Raw genomic sequence first — 20020 nt, forward strand, 5'->3', positions numbered from 1 at the left:
TCACCAATGAACATCATACGAAGCTTATATAGTCGTAAGTCCCATTTTACAATGCAGAAATTGAAAGGCAGACATTTTTCTCATTCTCTTTTGAACTTGAAAAAATTGTATGTCTTGAGTAACAAAAGCTAGGCCACTCGCATCCCACTAAGAGACCAAAAAGCTCTTAAAGCAATGGACCTAAGCTTTCATTTGAGCAAAAAAAAAATTAAAAAGAGGGTCCATTTTGGAAAAAAGTAGCATCCCACTCGCATCCTACTAATCAACCAAATAGGTTTTAAAAGATAGAGCCAAGCTTTCTTTTGAGCAAAAAACAAAATTAAAAAAAGGACCCATTTTAAAAAAAAAGTTAGATTTTACAAAAAAAAAAGTCAAAAATTTCATATTTTGAGTTACAAAACATTTATTTCGGATCCCACTAAGTGACTAAATAGTTCTTCAAGGAAATTATCTGAGCTTCCTGTTGAGCAAAAAAAAATTAAAAATAGGGCCCATTTCGAAAAAAAGTCAACAAAGTTTTTGATTTCGGAAAAAAAATTTTAAATTTTTTTATTTTTTTTTAAATATTTTTTTTTTTTGAAGGATTGAAGAAATAGCTATCTAAACTATTTGGGACACATTTTGCTAAGAACAATAGGAAATAAGATACATGGATGAGAAAAATTTCATGTTTGGCCAAAATATCAAATTTTGACCCCCTCTAACTCCGAGAGTTCTTGACCGATCTTGTTGAAAAATTGGCCCATAATCATAGTCAAACACTAAAGTCGGTTCTTTTTAAAAACAACTTTAAATTAAAAACCCGCTTTATATTATTTCCCAACTATAGTCAAAATTAAAGTATGTATGTTTTAAATTCAACCGACATTAACTGGGTGCCACCACAAATGTGGAAAATGTTTTCAAACAATATACAGTAGTTTTGACTTACCTGCCTTTCACTTAAGAGCATTTTGCATATAAGTGCACAAAACTTGTGTTTTGTATATTTATTTACCAAACTCCATATAAATTCGTTTAGCTGCCTAATACAAAATCAAATCAAAACAAAATAAGGAAAATACGATTTTGAAAAAATTAAAAGTTTGCAACTTCTTAATAATTTTAAACGTAGCTAAAATAACAAATTTGTCGTTATGTTTAGACGGAAAAATCACAAAGCTTCATGTAAATTATTTGCCGTTAGCTGTTTTTTTTGGGCAGTAAACTTAAATGCACTTACCAGCATCAATGAGCACGTAAGTGCATTAAGGTTAACTGCATTTTTATCTTACCTGCACAAAATATCGTACAAAGTTGGTTGTGGAGGTAAGTCAAAATTATTGTACAACAAAATTCAGACAAGTTTCACTGCTGAACAGCTGACATAGAAAATTAAAACAAAAACCAAAAAAGGTATTGTTTACCTTAAAGTAACCGGGACAACTAAAGAAAAAAAGTTTTTTGTGGTGGAAAAATGGAAAAGATAAGATAATATGATATTTAGAATATTTTGGTACTAATTTTATTGATGACTGTTCAATAATTGCAAAATCTCTGCCAAATTCTTGTAATTTAATTTTTTTTACTTTTTGCCGAACTTTTTTACTCGTCGAAGAACAGCTGATGATGTTGTTAAATGAGTTAATAGTTGTGTTCGCGTACTTGATAATTTGTACAAATTATCACTGGAAGTTACGGGATTCCGTCCGTTTACTTTTAACAAGTAACAGATCTATATTGGGTTGTGCCGAATCTTATATACCCTTCACCAAAGTATACCTTAATATAAATACTAAATACAAGACCTACATATTATTATTATATTTATATTCATAAAAATACTGCAGTGGAATCTTAATGGTTTTTATAATAACTTACATGAACTACAGATTTTAATACGCCATAATATACCAGATATTATTGCACTCCATCCACCCCAAACGCCACTCGTCACGGTGGTACTGCTCTTTTTATTAAACAAAACATCGAACATAACTTTGAAACCTCATCGAGTAACTTTGTAATAGCTAATGCATTTGTTGGCTATAAACTGAAAATTATATCAGTCTACATAAGTCCATCTGATCCATTGCCTACAACGGAGTTAAAATCGCTATTTCTCGACAACAATCAACGAACTATAATACTTGGTGATTTTAACGCACACTCTACTTTGTGGAGCTCAACTTCTACTCTATCCAAAGGTTTTATTATCGAGAATATTATAACACGTTCTAACATGATATTACTTACATTCACCCACGTTGATCTTTCTTTAACCTCAGCCGACATTGCACCATTTTTTTCTTGGAAAACTGATAACCAATTGAGTGGTAGTGATCACTACCCAATTCACATAAAATTACATTTACCTCACTCCCAACCTAACTATATACATACATCCAAAAACAAGCAAGATTTATCACTGATAAGGCAAATTGGAAACTTTTCCAATACCACTTAAGTATTACTCCACTGAGTGATATTTCCACAAACATCAATAAAGAAATAGCCAGGTTACGAAAAACTTTAATATCAGCTGCTAATATTGCAATACCACATCAGAAACTTTACAAAACAAAAAATATACTCATTGGTGGAACAATGAATTAAATACTTTACGCAATTTAAAACAAAAATTATTCTATGTTTTCAAAAAACATCCTACCACAGAAAATAGACTTGCTTATAAAAAAGCTAACAGTACTTTTAAACTTAAAAGTAAACAAGCTAAAAGTAGCTCCTTTTTGACTTTACTAGTGAGATTAACCCAAACACTCCAATTAACTAGATTTGGCTCAACATTCGCAAACTAAATGGAATAATCTCTTACAAACACATTCATCATATCACACGTAACAATCACCCTGTTTACAACTCAAACGACACCGCCAATATATTTACACAAACATGGTCCCTACAATCTAATAATGAAAACTTTAGTAATACATTTATACACAAAAAACAAAATATAGATATACAATTAAACTACAGTTTAAATAACACAACGAAACTGCTTGAACATGATATCACACTTTTTGAAATAATATCAACACTAAACTCACTCAAGGGTAAAACCCCTGGATTTGACAGAATTTCTTATCCCATGCTAAAAAATCTGCCTGAAAATATAAAACATCAAATGCTCAAAATCTTTAACCAAATATCACAATTAAAAGAATGGAAATTTTGCCAAAAATGTATTAACTTCATTTACACATTTCTTTCAAACAGAAAATTCCGCGTAAAAATAAACAATGTTTACTCATCTATTAAACCTCTTCACAATGAAATACCACAAGGGTCACCTCTATCTGTAGTACTTTTTCAAATTGCGACCGACAAGTTAAACAAAATAATATCTAATAACAAGTTTTTTAAACATGTTATTTATGCTGACGATTTGTATTTAATATTCAAACATATGCGCAACATTGTCATTCAAGATAAGATTGATGATCTTTTCAACTCATTAAACACTTGGTGTGATATAACTGGTGCCAAAATTTCAATTCCTAAAACCAAATGCCTCCACATATGCAAAAAAACCTCATGTGATAGTACTTATTTTACTATACAAGGCAACCAGATTGAAATCGTAAATAATCTTAAAATCTTAGGCTTATTTTTCAACCACCGATACTCTTGGAATGCTCATATTGAATACCTAAAAAAAGCACTACAACCTCGCTTAAACCTCATCAAATGTATTGCATCAAAAAAGTAACTCTCACCCAACTACTATTTTAAACGCTGTACGCAGTCTCATTTTATCCAAAATTGACTATTGACTGGCTATTTATGGCAAAGCCTCAAAATCTCAACTAAACAAAATTGTACCATTCTACAATTCATCAATAAGATTTGCGCATTCAGAACCACCCCCATAAAAAATCTTAGGAGTCATGAACTAACTTTAAAATTAATCCCTAACATAATGTTCCCGGCGGAACAACATCTAATAAAACGTATCTCAAACCTTTGACCACAATCTTCCCTTAGATATCCCTCCAGTATTATGTTAGCCATTAAGCGAGCCTCTGAGATAAATATAAATCCAAAACCACAAAAAGTTTACTTCCCTAATGAACCTCCATGGAATCTAAAAAACTCTTCCTTTGTTCTACAATGTACAAATCTACCTAAAAATTCAACTCCAAATAGTATCTACTTATCACACTTCAATGAAATTTCAACTCAATACATAAATAAAAACTGGAAAATCGTATACACCGATGGATCAAAGACTGACACATGCACATTAGAGTGACAGCCGATTTTTTTTTTAGATTTCAAAGAGTGCCGGGTGGAATATTGTGACACTAGGCCTATATGTTAAGTGCTGAAAATTTGAGCAAAATCGGGCAACGATTTCTGGACGCTCATCGAGGTCAAAGTTCAGATATATGCAAAATTTTACTATTTATATGGAATAAATAGGTGAAACTCGTTAAATTTCTGCATTGCTTTCTAGAAATGTATAGATTTATTTATATTAATGAATATTACATTAAAAATTTTTTTTTGGAAGTTAACCCTGCATCTCCTTTGGGTCAAAATGACCCAAAAACTGTATTATCGCCAAAATTCGGAAAAAATTTAAATTTTTCAGATATTTTAAAAATTTTGCTACTAAATAAATACTTTTGCAATTGAATTGAAAAGAATCGAAATGTGTACGTAATTACCTTTGTAATGAGATATAAATGACAAAATTTGGTTAAAAAATGTTAAAGTTATTACAAATTCGCCAGACCATTAACGTGTTTCAGGCCACTTGAACAAAAAATTTAGGAAAAAAATTTAGATATTTCGAGAAAAATTAAAATAAAAGCTAATTTTTATTTAAAATATATCCGTATTTACTTATGTATGAGTTTTTGTCTTCGTAGGATACCGTTAACCTATTCGCAGGTATGGCCCAAAAAAAATATTTTTTTTAACGGCTGTTTCAAATCTCCATTTTCAAATTTTTAAAAATTTTGTTAAACAAATTTCAGAATTTTTTGATCATCACATTGGGATTTATTGAGATCAAAATAGGGAATAAAAATATGAAAAAAATATGTCAATACCTCTTACAGTTTTTCCGTACCTGCGATTTAAATTTTGCGATTTTCAAGAAAAATAAATTTTTTGTCCATATTTAGGCGAATGAGCCCAATTTCCTTAATGTTATAAATTTTAAGTAAAACCTATTCATAATATTATAGTCCTTGTAATTTTAAATATGCTCTGAAAGTTTTACTAAAATCGGAAAACGATAACCTTAAATCGTGAAGGTCAAAGGTCAAATTTTTCAATATTTGGTATTTCTAAAGAAAAGATAGCGAAATGTTATATATTTTTGGGCCGATTTTAATGCAACTTAAGGAAAGTATAACATAAAGTCCAGAATTTAAAATAACAGCACAAAAATGGAAATTAACTCTTAGCAGCACTTGGGGTCCAAATTACCCCAACTTTTAAAATCACGAAAAACACAGCCATTTTGACCCCAAGTGCTCTTAAAGGATTGTTGTAAATTTTAGACCCCAATTTATATTTTGCTCAAGTGTCATTAAAATCGGCCCAAAAATATATAACATTTCGCTATCTTTTCTTTAGAAATTCCAAATATTGAAAAATTTGACCTTTGACCTTAACGATTTAAGGTTATCGTTTTCCGATTTTAGTAAAACTTTCAGAGCATATTTAAAATTACAAGGACTATAATATTATGAATAGGTTTTACTTAAAATTTATAACATTAAGGAAATTGGGCTCATTCGCCTAAATATGGACAAAAAATTAGTTTTTCTTGAAAATCGCAAAATTTAAATCGCAGGTACGGAAAAACTGTAAGAGGTATTGACATATTTTTTTCATATTTTTATTCCCTATTTTGATCTCAGTAAATCCCAATGTGATGATCAAAAAATTCTGAAATTTGTTTAACAAAATTTTTAAAAATTTGAAAATGGAGATTTGAAACAGCCTACGAAGACAAAAACTCATACATAAGTAAATACGGATATATTTTAAATAAAAATTAGCTTTTATTTTAATTTTTCTCGAAATATCTAAATTTTTTTCCTAAATTTTTTGTTCAAGTGGCCTGAAACACGTTAATGGTCTGGCGATTTTGTAATAACTTTAACATTTTTTAACCAAATTTTTTAACCAAATCATTACAACGATAATTGCGTACACATTTCGATTCTTTTACATTCAATTGCAAAAGTATTCATTTAGTAGCAAAATTTTTAAAATATCTGAAAAATTTGCATTTTTTCCGAATTTTGGCGATAATACAGTTTTTGGGTCATTTTGACCCAAAGGAGATGCAGGGTTAACTTCCAAAAAAAATTGTTTAATGTAATATTCATTAATATAAATAAATCTATACATTTCTAGAATACAATGCAGAAATTTAATGAGTTTCACCTATTTATTCCATATAAATAGTAAAATTTTGCATATATCTGAACTTTGACCTCGATGCGCGTCCAGAAATCGTTGACCGATTTGGCTTAAATTTTCAGCACTTAACTTTTAGGCCTAGTGTCACAATATTCCACCCGGCACTCTTCAAAATTTTAACAAACATTTTTTTCCATATTGCACATCCATAGCAATAATAAATGAAAATTTAAAAACTGATTTTCTTGCCATCTTAGATGAAAGTTCTTCTATTTTTCTTGCAGAAGCAACTGCTAGTTTAATCACCCTAACCAAATACAAAAATATTCGTGGCAAATACATCATATGCTCACATTCAAAATCTACAGTCATGGCAATACAAAACATTAAAAATACAACTATGTATTTCAATAATAAGAGACATACTAATAAAATATGATACAAAATTCAAAATTATGTGGATACCTGGACACATTGGAATACCAGGAAACACCCTGGCAGACGAAACATCAATATATGCCACATACGCACCTATAATTAAATATTATACATGTAGCAAACGTGATATTAACAATATTGTTACGTTTTAACCTTTTCAAAACGTTTGGTTTATTTCCTTTAAATAAACCGGATACTTTTGATTGCAAATAAAAGCCGTTTAGTAGTTTAAAAATTGTAACAACTCTTTATTTATTCAAAATGTACAACAACCACAGAATTAAATAGCCACTCAATGTTTTTTATACACGTTTATAAATTCTCAGAAATACAGACACAATTTATAATGTACACAAATTTACTTGAAAAACACAACACACTTTAAGGCACTCAGTTGATGTTTATTCGAAAAGCGTCTGTGATAAACTGACTAACGACTGCAACATCTGCCACTATTTATAACACTGCATTACCATCTAGAAAGCTCTATTTCTACAATGTTCCTTAACTGAATATTCGAATTCAAACAGCGTTGCCAACTTACGATCAATGGTCAACTGAAAGCTTTTATTTAATAATGCCCATAGATATGTTACAGTTTGCTATTACAGCACTGTTATTTGAAAGCATTATGCTACTTTTAAATCAGCCCTTAAAATCGTTATATTTGAATTCAAGTTCAATTTCGTAACACTGCCCCCCGCTTAAGCCTGTTCGTCCCGAATAGGCATAGATTCACTTCTCCCATAGGCAGCTAGTCGTTCTAGATGTTCAACCTTAATTCCCGATATCGGTCTTCCACATTTCCGTATTCTCCAATTTCTTAACTACCCTATGTAGTCCTTTGCAGTGATTCCTTAATTTGGATAACAAACCCTTATTACGTTGTGAGCTATATCTAGTTTTCATTTGGTCATTTGTCATTTTAATTCGTCTCCGAATGAGTTCATGCATTTCTTTTTCTGCTGAAGCACCTTCATCCATCTTGGAACCCGGCCTGATGATCTTTTCTCTGCGGGACAGACCAAGCACTCCAACAGGAACAATTCTGTCGTTGCACTGTTCAACGAGGGCCTCCATTGCTACATGGCCACTTCTCACATCCGCTGCAGCGCTGGTTCCAACACCAACAAACCATTGTCTATACAATCCTCCACTTCCTCACGGCCCATACCAAATCCTCTGACTCAGTGCTAGCTCTTTTTAAAGGTGGCTCCTGTTGATGATTCGACAGCTGGTTATTTCTTGATGGTGAAACATATCTGGTTCGCTTTCTTGGTGCTCTACAGTTTCGCTGAATATGACCAATTTTACCACAGTTATAACATTTAATTTTGGCTTTACATTGTTTCTCATTTAAAGCCTCTAAAACTGCCTCTTTTTGACATTGAACATTATTCAAGTCCGACTCCTTTTTATCGATGCCATCCACTCTGTTGTTAATAACATCAGACACTTTCTGAATTTTCTTATCTGTGGCTCTAGAAGATTCTTGAAGTTTTTTTAGAAGTTTATCCTTGTTTACTCGGAAAGTTGCTTTAACTTCAGCTAACAGCTTCTCGTTGTTTACTCGAAGTGCAGCTAGAAGCTTCTCGTTATTTACTTTATAAGTTTCTTGAATTTTCATTTGCATTCCTTCCATCTTTGCCATAATAGCAGCAAACATTGTGCTTAAATCCATGCTGCTTGTTGCTGAACGTGTAGAAACTTCCAATTCTTCTTTATACTCAAATTCGTAAGCTCCAATGTCAATATCACGCTGCTTGAATTCGTCTATCAGCCTCTTCTGCAATTCTGCCTTATTACCAGCTTTTGGTAGCTCCAACTTACTCAATTCTTTCTTGAGTTGTTCAACTTTTAGTTCCTCAAACTTCATGCTTATTAATTTGCAATCCCACTTCTGACACCAATTGTTACGTTTTAACCTTTTCAAAACGTTTGGTTTGTTCCCTTTAAATAAACCGGATACTTTTGATTGCAAATAAAAGCCGTTTAGTAGTTTAAAAATTGTAACAACTCTTTATTTATTCAAAATGTACAACAACCACAGAATTAAATAGCCACTCAATGTTTTTTATACACGTTTATAAATTCTCAGAAATACAGACACAATTTATAATGTACACAAATTTACTTGAAAAACACAACTCACTTTAAGGCACTCAGTTGATGTTTATTCGAAAAGCGTCTCTGATAAACTGACTAACGACTGCAACATCTGCCACTATTTATAACACTGCATTACCATCTAGAAAGCTCTATTTCTACAATGTTCCTTAACTGAATATTCGAATTCAAACAGCGTTGCCAACTTACGATCAATGGTCAACTGAAAGCCTTTATTTAATAATGCCCACAGATATGTTACAGTTTGCTATTACAGCACTGTTACTTGAAAGCATTATGCTACTTTTAAATCAGCCCTTAAAATCGTTATATTTGAATTCAAGTACAATTTCGTAACAATATCATTGTCTCTTCCACAAAACTTTCTGACTTTGCAGAATGGATTAATGGGTTAAAAATCACACCAACATATCCGCAGTCAGTGTCCAGATTAAGCTTCAAAAAATACATCCGACTAAGACTTGGACATACATTCATTACTAACCACTACATATTAAAAGGAAATCCACAACCGATTTGTCCATTGTACAATACATCCACCATAAATATTCAACATCTTATATACAACTGCAACATTATAAATAATGCCCAGATCACTCTATACGGTAAACTGTGTTTACCGCATTACTTCAAAATATTAAACATTGTAACATATACCATCTCATATGAAGCAAACTCAACATATAATAATATTTAGGTCTAAAACCCTAGCTGTTAGTACCTAATTTCTTTTGATTTAATCTTATAACTTATTATGATTTTAAATTTTTATAAATAAATATACTCAATGTGTATTACACACATCTACATTAGTGTGGCCCTTAATAAACGAAAGTTGGATTTTGGCCATTCTCACCCCCTAGTTTGGTGAACATTAGTAAAAAAAATTATCCTGAAAAAATTTTAGGTAAATCGGTTGGGGTTAAGACGTGCCGCACGCCCTCTGAAGTTTTGAGATGCATTTACAAGGGGAAAAATGCATTTTTTTCAGTTTTTGTAAAATTTTTGGCATTCAAAAATTACTTTTACAATATAATTTAAAAGAATAGAAATGTGTACATAATTGTTGTTCTAATGAGATATAAAAAAACAGAAATTGGCCAAAAAATGTTAAAGTTATTAAAAATTCGCCAGGCCATTAACGTGTCTCAGGCAACTAGAACAAGAAATGTAGGAACAAAATTAACATATTTTGATAAATATTAAAATAAAAGCTCATTTTTACTTAAAATATATCCATATTTACGTTTATATGAGTTTTTGCCTTCGTAGGATACCGTTAACATATTCGCAGGAATGGCCAAAAAAATTAAAATTTTTTAACGGCAGTTTCAAAATTCCATTTTCAAATTTTTAAAAATTTTGTTAAATAAATTTCAGAATTTTTTGATCATCTCATTGGGATTTATTGAGAAGATAATAGGCAATAAAAATGTGAAAAAATTATGAAAATATCTCTTATAGTTTTTCTGTACCTGCGATTTAAATTTTGAAATTTTCGAGAAAAACTAATTATTTGGGCATTTTTTTGCGAATGAGCTCTATTTCCTTACTGTTATGAATTATAAGTAAAACCTATTCAGAATATTATAGTCCAGAATTTCAAATATTGAAAAATTTGACCTTTGACCTTCACGATTTTAGGTTTAACGTTTTCTAATAAAACTTGCAGAGTATATTTAGAATTATCCGTGCTATAATATTCTGAATAGGTTTTACTTAAAATTCATAACAGTAACCCAGCAAAAAATAATGGAAGTGCATCTTTACATATGACATTTTAATCACATCTAAAGTTGCAAATGAATCTTTTCTACCTCTGAAGATGTAATTTTAAATATGGGTATTTGACACTGAATTATAAATATTTCGTTGATGTAATTGTTTCCAACATTTTTTGAATTTTATGAAATTTATTAAAACCTGTAAAAATTGGTATACAAACAATTTTTACATTTTTTAATCATTAAAATTAATCAACCATTGTTTCATAAATTTTATAACTACATTAAAATCAATTCATAAATGCTCAATTACATCACTTTTTTCTATTATTTATATTTCCATCCAAGATGCCAAAAAATATAGGTATCCACTACCTACATTAAAATAACACCTTAAAATCGAAATTTAATCGCATCGAAAGCATCGAATTTATTAAGTAAAAAGTTGTCAAAAATAAACAACATCCCTCCAATGACAAGCTAATGTAAAATTCATAGCTTTTTCACCAAAATTGGAAGTACATCAAGCATGCTATTTGTTGTGAAAATTCTGCATCTTCTTCCTCACTTTTTTTGCTGGGAAGTTTACACGGTTGCGTTAAGAATCGCTCGAATTTTTAAGGTTGCATTGCATACATACATTTTGGAATTCACCCATATACTTTAACTTGTCTATGGTAGACCTAAAGTCCACTCTTAAGTAAAGACGACTTTATTTCTATTAAAATATACTTTATTTCCGACTATGATTATGGGCCATTGTGTCTGAATTACTATCCAATAGGTCTAACCTAACCTAAAATGTTCTACTCTTCATTTGTATAACTTTTAAGTTCCCAGTAATGACACATAAAAATATTAGTAGTACATGTTAAGGGTGACTATTTGAACTGATTTCAATAGTACTAATGCACTAATCATCATGTACTGATGTAATATTTCAACATTTCGAATAAATATTTCATTACTTAAAAACATTAGTGTACTGAAAAATTCATATATTTTAAAGGAAATTGATTTTTGTTGTATTACTCTATATATGTACATATGTTAATTCCTTATTGTTTGAATGGTACTTTTACCTTTCCTAAATTTTTCTTAAGGACCATAATTGGGAAAAAACATAAAAATGGGCAAACAAATAGTATTGGTCAGGTAGATTGTCATGCTTAATCCAGACTTCCGTTTTTCGGATTTAGCAGTATGCAACTGCGAACTATGGTGTATTAAAGTATTTAAAAATATAACAATATATGTATATAATCAGCAGCTGATAAAAACAAGTAAGAAAGTATGGTCGGTCATATAATACCCTACACTAAGTAAAAGAGCAAAAACATTTTTCTTTTAAAATTTCAATAATTTATATTTTTGAGTGATTTTCGGAAGTGGGCCTTATATGGGGGCTATGACCAATTATGACCGATCACCATGAAATTAGGTCGTATGATTTATGTCTATATGAAAGTTTACTATGTTGAATTTTGTGAGTATACCAAAATTTTTAAGCGATTTATGCACGTTAAAGTGATTTTCGGAAGCAGGTCTATATGGAAGCTATGACTAATTATGGACCGATCGTAACAAAATTTGGCGACATAAATTTTGTATATATAAAACTTATTTTAAGCGCAATTTGTAGAGATACATTTATAAATTAAACATTTATGACCGATAAAATCTAATTTCGGAAGGACATTTGTATGGGAGCTAGGTGAAATAATGGACCGATTTCAGCCAGTTTCAATAGGCTTGAAATTAATATGTACCAAATTTGATCGAAATATCTTCAAATTTGCGACCTGTACTCTGCGCACAAGGTTTACATGGACAGCCAGCCAACCAGACGGACGGACGGAGTTTAATCAACTCAGAAAGTGAATCTAAGTTGATCGGTATACTTAAGGTGGATGTTAGACTAATATTTTTGGGCGTTACAAACATCTGCACAAACGCATAATACCCTCCCCACTATGGTGGTGTAGGGTATAAATATGGGTATCATCATACGTTCTATAATTTAAATTGTTGAGTTTTTGTTTTGATTTGTTTTGTTTTGATTATCAAGATTTGCAAACTATTGGAGATAACTTAAGGCTGTAATTTTCCACAACAATAAATAAAGCACTAGGTCAGACGTTGGAATCAGTTTTTAGCCAAATGTATGTTGCATTTTCTAGAGCAAGATGTCGCATTTTCTACATGATGTTAGTGTGAATGTGATTCATGAATATGGAAAGCAGAGTATGCTTCGTAAGGGCAGTTCTACAGTATTCTCAAAGAATATTTTCTATAAAGAAATTTGTTGATTAAGACCCCTTTCACACTAGGTAATTTAGTTGCGCAAGTCTCTTGCCCAACAACAAAAACAGCATGTAAAAGTTTCTTCTCCTTGACCCGACATTACCTCTGGCATCTACAAACACAAGAGACTTGCGCAACTGAATTGCCTAGTGTGAAAGGGGTCTAACTTATGAAAATTATTCATATTTGGTTTATATCGAAGTAACTAAAGGAAACTTAAGTCAATTTTAGTTACTGCTTTTTGTTATATATAATTCCTCAATTAGGCTTATTTGTTTGAAAATTAATTGTGTATTTCATTCTATAAAGGAATCAATTAAAGAAAAAAAATTGTTCTTCCTTAAAAACCACTAAAAATTCTTTACAATTTTTTATTTATTAAAGCCTGTTTGGATTTTTCGACTTTGATGATTTGCCTGGCATGGACTGGACTTTCTACTACATAGTGTTAAGATAAAAATATAAAAACTTTGTATGAATTATTTATTTAGGCCAAAAATGGGCATACTAACAATAGTGGGCGTGGGAACTACCAGAGATATGACCAATTATATATAGGAGAAGCTATAGCAGCTATCAATATGAATATGTAGGACAGAAATGGGCGGACTACCAACAATGTTAAGTAAATATTGTTTGTGTTTGTGTGATTGTTTGTGTATTTGTTCTTTATAGAAGGGTAACCGCTAAGAATTACTTTAATACACCACGACTTTGTAATGGAACTCAACTTGCAGAAAATAAATTAATGAACAATCTAATCGAGGCGACCATTATAACTGGGAAGTATAAAGAGACTGTGTATTACTGCAACGTATTCCGATGATAATTTTGAAATTTCATTTTAATCGATTGCAGTTTTCTATTTGCTTAGCATTTGCAATGACAATTGAAAAAGCTCAATGCCAGTCTTTGCAAGTTTATGGACAAAATTTAGAAATCACATGGAGAGCATGTTCACGAGTGGGAAAACCCACAGACTTATAAGTCTATGACCAGATGGAAAAACCAAAAATTGTATTGTATAAATATTGTATACCCAAGGGCATTAGAATAACAAATAATTAATAAAACAATTGTATATACTAAACATTAAATATAAATTGAAATATTTATCAATAAATAGCTTTTCTGCTGTTTTACTAGGCCAAGTACTTACATTGTGAATACCGCTAATGTACTTTTTATTAAACTAATTTTATATAGACTAAGGGCCATTATTACAACTTGCCTTTAAGTTCCAAATAGTAAAAGTTAACTTTAAGCAATAGAAAAAGGTGCCTTAAAGTTAACTTTTACTATTTGGAACTTAAAGGCAAGTTGTAATAATGGCCCTAAATATATTGTAAATCTTTACGGTACTCGTAACGAAACACACCGGGTTTTAGCTAGTAGGTTATAAAACCAAAATTATTGTATGTGGCTAATGTAAACTTCGAGAAACCGCAACGAGGTACAGTTACACGACGCCAACATTAACCAATGCGAGTGTGAAAAGCAGGCCGTCTGTCCTTAAGCGATAATGGTAATGACTCCAGAGTTTTTCCTCCACCCAAACCTGATTTACGAATGACTTAATGTTTGTGTTGCCAAATCACCATGGATAGATATAGTGTTCAACAACAAGAGCAAATCATAAAATTGTTTTATAGAAGTGGGTGTTCCATTTTGACTATAATTTTCATCAAAAAATCATATTCAGCGATTTCTGTATGAATGGGTACGTCAACAAGCAAAACTGTCAAATTTGAGACGATACCAAACACATTATATCCAAGAAATCACAGTTTTATGTGAATTTTCAGGATTTCTAACCAATAAAAAAATCGACGATATGTATCTCCCACACACTTTGTTTTATTATTATAGGTATTAAATGTTCTTTGTAAGTAATATTGTTTTGTTTGTTTAATCTTTAAGCTGCTCTTGTATCAAATAACATTATTTGTTCTGCATAGGATAATACATAAAACATAGAACTTACTATATGTTACATGGCAATATACATATATGATTTAAAAGGTAATGAAATTTGCTTACATTCCAGTATTTTAACTAAATCAGATAGATATAAACTTATTAATAATTATCAAATTCAATTATAGTTAAAAATTAAACACAAAATCAACAAATGTTTTTTTTTTTATTGTAAAGATTAAACTACATCAGTGATGTGGAATTATCGAGTAGTTGGTAGGGTTCTATAAGTCGATTGTTCGATTGTTCGAACAATCGACTTTTTGCTGAAAAAAGTCGAAATCGACTTTTTGGTCGGAAAAAAGTCGAACAATCGATAATGTTATCTCAAAAGTCGAATAGTCGATAAAAGTCGAAAATAGTCGATAAAAGTCGAAAATAGTCGAATAGTCGATAAAAGTCGACTTTTTAGATTGTTAAATTGCAACATTATACTAAAACTATTACAATTTGGTACACTTGTATTTTTTGTAGTGTATGCTAATATAAATAATAAATAAATGTTTATAAATTAAAGCTTTTTTCTACACAACATTCTTCTAACTATTATCGCCTTGATAAATTTCATTTTTATTGCTAAACATTACAAAAGGCGCATCAATAAATGTAGAAACTATGTATTTGTTACAAGAAATGGTAAAATGTTGAAAAAAGTCGAAAATAGTTGGAAAGTCGAAAATAGTCTAAAAAGGTCGAAAATAGTCTAAAAAAGTCGAAAAGTCGAAAAAAGTCGATTTAACTAAAAAGTCGAAAGTTCGAAAAGTCGACTTTTATAAATTACAAAAAGTCGAAAGTTCGAAAAGTCGACTTTTTAAAAAACGAAAAAAGTCGAAAGTTCGAAAAGTCGACTTTTTAAAAAACGGAAAAAGTCGAAAGGTCGACTTTTTGTTTCAGCTATAGAACCCTAGTAGTTGGGTATTAAGTAGCATTGCCAAATATCCCGATTTTCGCGGTATTGTCCCACTTTTAATAACTGCGCGGGACGCGGGATTCATAATTCCCGCTTTTTAGTTTTACGAATTTAATACTTACTTTTGACATCAAGTTATTAAAGAACAGAAATATAAAATAAATGAAACATAAAAATTATTCTCAAAAATACGGAAAGTAAACGATAATAAAATAAAGCAAAAGAAGAGAATATGCAATGTAAGATAAGATAATGTTACGTTTTAACATATTCAAAACGTTGGTTTATTGCCTTTAAATAAACCGGATACTTTTGATTGCAAATAAAAGCCGTTTAGAAGTTTAAAAATTGTAACAACTCTTTATTTATTTTAAATGTACAACAACCACAGATTTAAATAGTCAGGCTGACTTCCAAAATGTATCCATGCTAAGTTTGTTTGCAGTTCTCCTACGGTAATTTAATTATGTACATATTTAAACTTCCTAAACAAAGCAACTATATACTTTGTTTACATTTACGATATGAAATGAACATAATGCAAATTATAATTTTTTTCACTGAAAAATATATAAAAGTATTTATTTGGTGTTTATATTAAGTTTTTTTATCCAAAAAAAAATAATATTACTTCCATTTGTGAGTTGGCCATTTTCTATATTTTCTTTTTTATTTATGTGCGTAAATAAAAAATTGTCAAAGAAAGCATCAACTATAAAACCGATGCGTGATTGCTTTTTACTGCGTTCAAAATACTCATTTTCGGCATTTTGAAATAGTATACACAGTAAGCATTTTGTATGCCGGCATTATGAAACAGTATACTTTGTTCAAATACAAAGCAACTAACATTTTGGAAGTCAGCCTTGTTCATGGAAATATGGTAACCAACAGCAAACTTTTGGTAGCTCCTGAAAGTATGTCAAGTAAAAAAACATACACAGTGAGTACGAACCCAATTGACCATGGAATGGGAGCAATACCTAAAAATGGTCAGACCAAAAATAGTTCACAAAAACCACAAATCCAAGTGGGGATTGATAGATACATTATCGTACTAAAACGAGGACGTAGCCCAAAATCCTCAAAAGTAGCTTCGACCGCAAAAGTACCAAAAGATAGGGAAATTGATAGGCAAAATACTGCAAATAGATTTTAAATTTTGCAAGAAGAAACAACTGACCTCCCAACATTACCCAAGTCGTTTAAACCCCCTATTATTTATTTGAGAGAGAAAAATTCGAATACTTTAGTGAAGAATTTAATCTCGTTGGTCGGAGAAAATTCTTTTTACGTTGTGCCATTTATACCATGTTCACACGACGGCATTATTCGTCATTCACGCTCTCATTCGTCATTCAACCCCCAATTACGAACTGAATTACATGATTCGCCATACAAAATTTAAAGTGCGAATTACCTTGTTCGTACGTAATTCAGTTTGAATTACCTTATGAATTACGAACGAATGACTGTCATCTCTAATTTTTATCGATTATTTATGTATCAAAATCAGCTGTCAAAACAAAATAAAGAAAAAGATTTTTGTATTAAATAAATAAATTAAAAGAAATAAAAAGTCTGATTAAAGTTAAAGCCACGCAGCTCTACCATTCTTTCAGCCCACACCTCTAATAAAGCCCGATCGCTGCCCTGGTCCCACTTGCTTGCACTTTTTCTGTTTTCTAATAATGAAAATAATAATTAAATTATATTTGTTTAATTAATAATGCTACAATTTTATGTTTTTACTTACCTTTTTTATCCATTGCCAAATTTAAAATTCGCACCAAACAAACAAAATAAACAAAAAACAAAACATGTAAACTGAAGAAAAAAAAACAAGAAGAAGAAATAAATGTCAAACTGAATTACGAATGTTGTCGTGTAAACAGGTTGATTCGCAAACGTAATTCAAAACGCGAATTAGGTAATTCAGACTGCCGTGGAAACATGGCATTAAACGAGGTAATATAAACGAGACCAAAATTCAGGTAAATCACGAAAACGATTACCGTAAAGTAGTTACCAAATTTGAGACCAATAAGAAAAGTTTCTACACATACCAATTGAAGAGTAGCAAGGGTCTCGGTTCTTTTTAAAAATAACTTTAAAATAAAAACCTGCATTTTATTAATTTGCAAACATAGTCAAAATTAAAGTATTGTTACGAAATTGTACTTGAATTCAAATATAACGATTTTAAGGGCTGATTTAAAAGTAGCATAATGCTTTCAAATAACATTGCTGTAATAGAAAACTGTAACATATCTGTGGGCATTATTAAATAAAAGCTTTCAGTTGACCATTGATCGTAAGTTGGCAACGCTGTTTGAATTCGAATATTCAGTTAAAGAACATTGTAGAAAGTACACCACAGATGGCGTATGATCTAGAATATTCGAACTTTGTTAAAGAGCAGTTAAAGAGCAATCTAGAGTGCAGATGGCAGTGTTATAAATAGTGGCAGAGGTTGCAGTCGTTAGTGAGTTTATCAGAGACGCTTTTCGAATAAACATCAACTAAGTGCCTTAAAGTGTGTTGTGTTTTTCAAGTAAATTCGTGTACATTATAAATTGTGTCTGTATTTCTGAGAATTTATAAACGTGTATAAAAAACTTTGAGTGGCTATTTAATTCTGTGGTTGTTGTACATTTTGAATAAATAAAGAGTTGTTACAATTTTTAAACTACTAAACGGCTTTTATTTGCAATCAAAGTATCCGGTTTATTTAAAGGAAATAAACCAGCGTTTTGAAAAGGTTAAAACGTAACAATTGGTGTCAGAAGTGGGATTGCAAATTAATAAGCATGAAGTTTGAGGAACTGAAAGTTGAACAACTCAAGAAGGAATTGAGTAAGTTGGAGCTACAAACAGCAGGTAACAAGGCAGAATTGCAAAAGAGGCTTATAGACGAATTCAAACGGCGTGATATTGACATCCGTGCTTACGAATTCGAGTATAAGGAAGAAATGGAAGTTTCTACACGTTCAACAGCAAGCAGCATGGATTTAAGCACAATGTTCGCGGCTATGATGTAAAAAATGGAAACAGCCAACAAGAACCTGGAAGCGAAATTGAACGAAAATTCGAAATTTCAAGAATCATCTAGAGTCACAGACAAGAAAATTCAGGAAATATCTGAGGTTATTAGCAGAGTGGATGTCGTTGAAAAAAAGGTGTCTGAATTAGAGAGCGACCTAGAAAAACAATCCCAAGATGTTGATAATAAATTTCTCGATCTGGAAATGAAAATTAATAATCTTCAATGCCAAGACGGACCGGTGCGAATTATTTCAGAAACATCGAGTAGAATAAAGACTCCTAGTTTTGATGGCACCACACCATTTAATGTGTTCAAGTTCCAGTTTGATACAGTTGCCATTAGAAACATGTGGAACAATGAAGAAAAAGCTATAGAATTGATATTGGCCTTAAAAGGGAATGCAGCAGTAGTTCTTGAAAGCGTGCCAGTGAGCAACAGAAATTGTTATGATGACATAATGGAGGCGCTACAACGTAAGTACGGTGGCGAACATAAAAAAGAATTATACCGAATGGAATTGCGTGGTAGAGTGCAGAATGCCAATGAGACGCTACAAGATTTTGCGATGGAAATCGAGCGTTTGCTACAGCTTATTTATCCAGGGGAGAACCATCCGATTTTGGAGCATTTGAAGATAGTGAATGGTATTCGCGATCCAGAGATAAAATATGCGGTATGTGCCACTCCAAAGTCATCATTTTTTGAAACCATCTCATTCGCGCTGGTACAAGAAACAGCAAAGATAATCTCAAAGCCCCAGGTGTGTAATGTGCGGAAAATCGAGGTTGTCGCTGAAAATGATAGAAGTATGATCAACGAATTAAAGGAATTAAAAGAGGCAGTTTTAAAGGCTTTAAGTAAGAGACAAACTAAAGCCAAAGTTAAATGTTATAACTGTGGAAAAATGGGTCACATTCAGCGAAACTGCAGAGCACCAATACAGCGAATCAGATATGTTTCAGCATCAAGAAATAACCAGATGGCGAATCATCAAGCATTACAGGAGCCACCTTTAAAGCGAGCTTGCACTGAGGGACAGGATCTGACACCCACTCCTGATGGCCCTACCATCTCCATATCAGTACTGCAGCAGGAAAATAACAATCTTAC

General features: G+C 31.3%; 1 protein-coding gene across 1 annotated transcript in view; it reads right to left on the reverse strand.

Moving 5' to 3' along the window:
• The window catches only part of aub (aubergine), an 82805-nt gene extending 67674 nt beyond the window's left edge, over positions 1-15131 (reverse strand). The window contains exon 1 of the mRNA XM_065502433.1: positions 15018-15131. The gene's annotated coding sequence lies outside the window, so the exon portion shown is untranslated. The remainder of the gene's footprint in view (positions 1-15017) is intronic.
• Positions 15132-20020: the final 4889 nt, after the last annotated feature.

Source organism: Calliphora vicina, chromosome 2 (assembly GCF_958450345.1).
Source record: "Calliphora vicina chromosome 2, idCalVici1.1, whole genome shotgun sequence".
Classification (NCBI taxonomy): Eukaryota; Metazoa; Arthropoda; class Insecta; order Diptera; family Calliphoridae; genus Calliphora; species Calliphora vicina.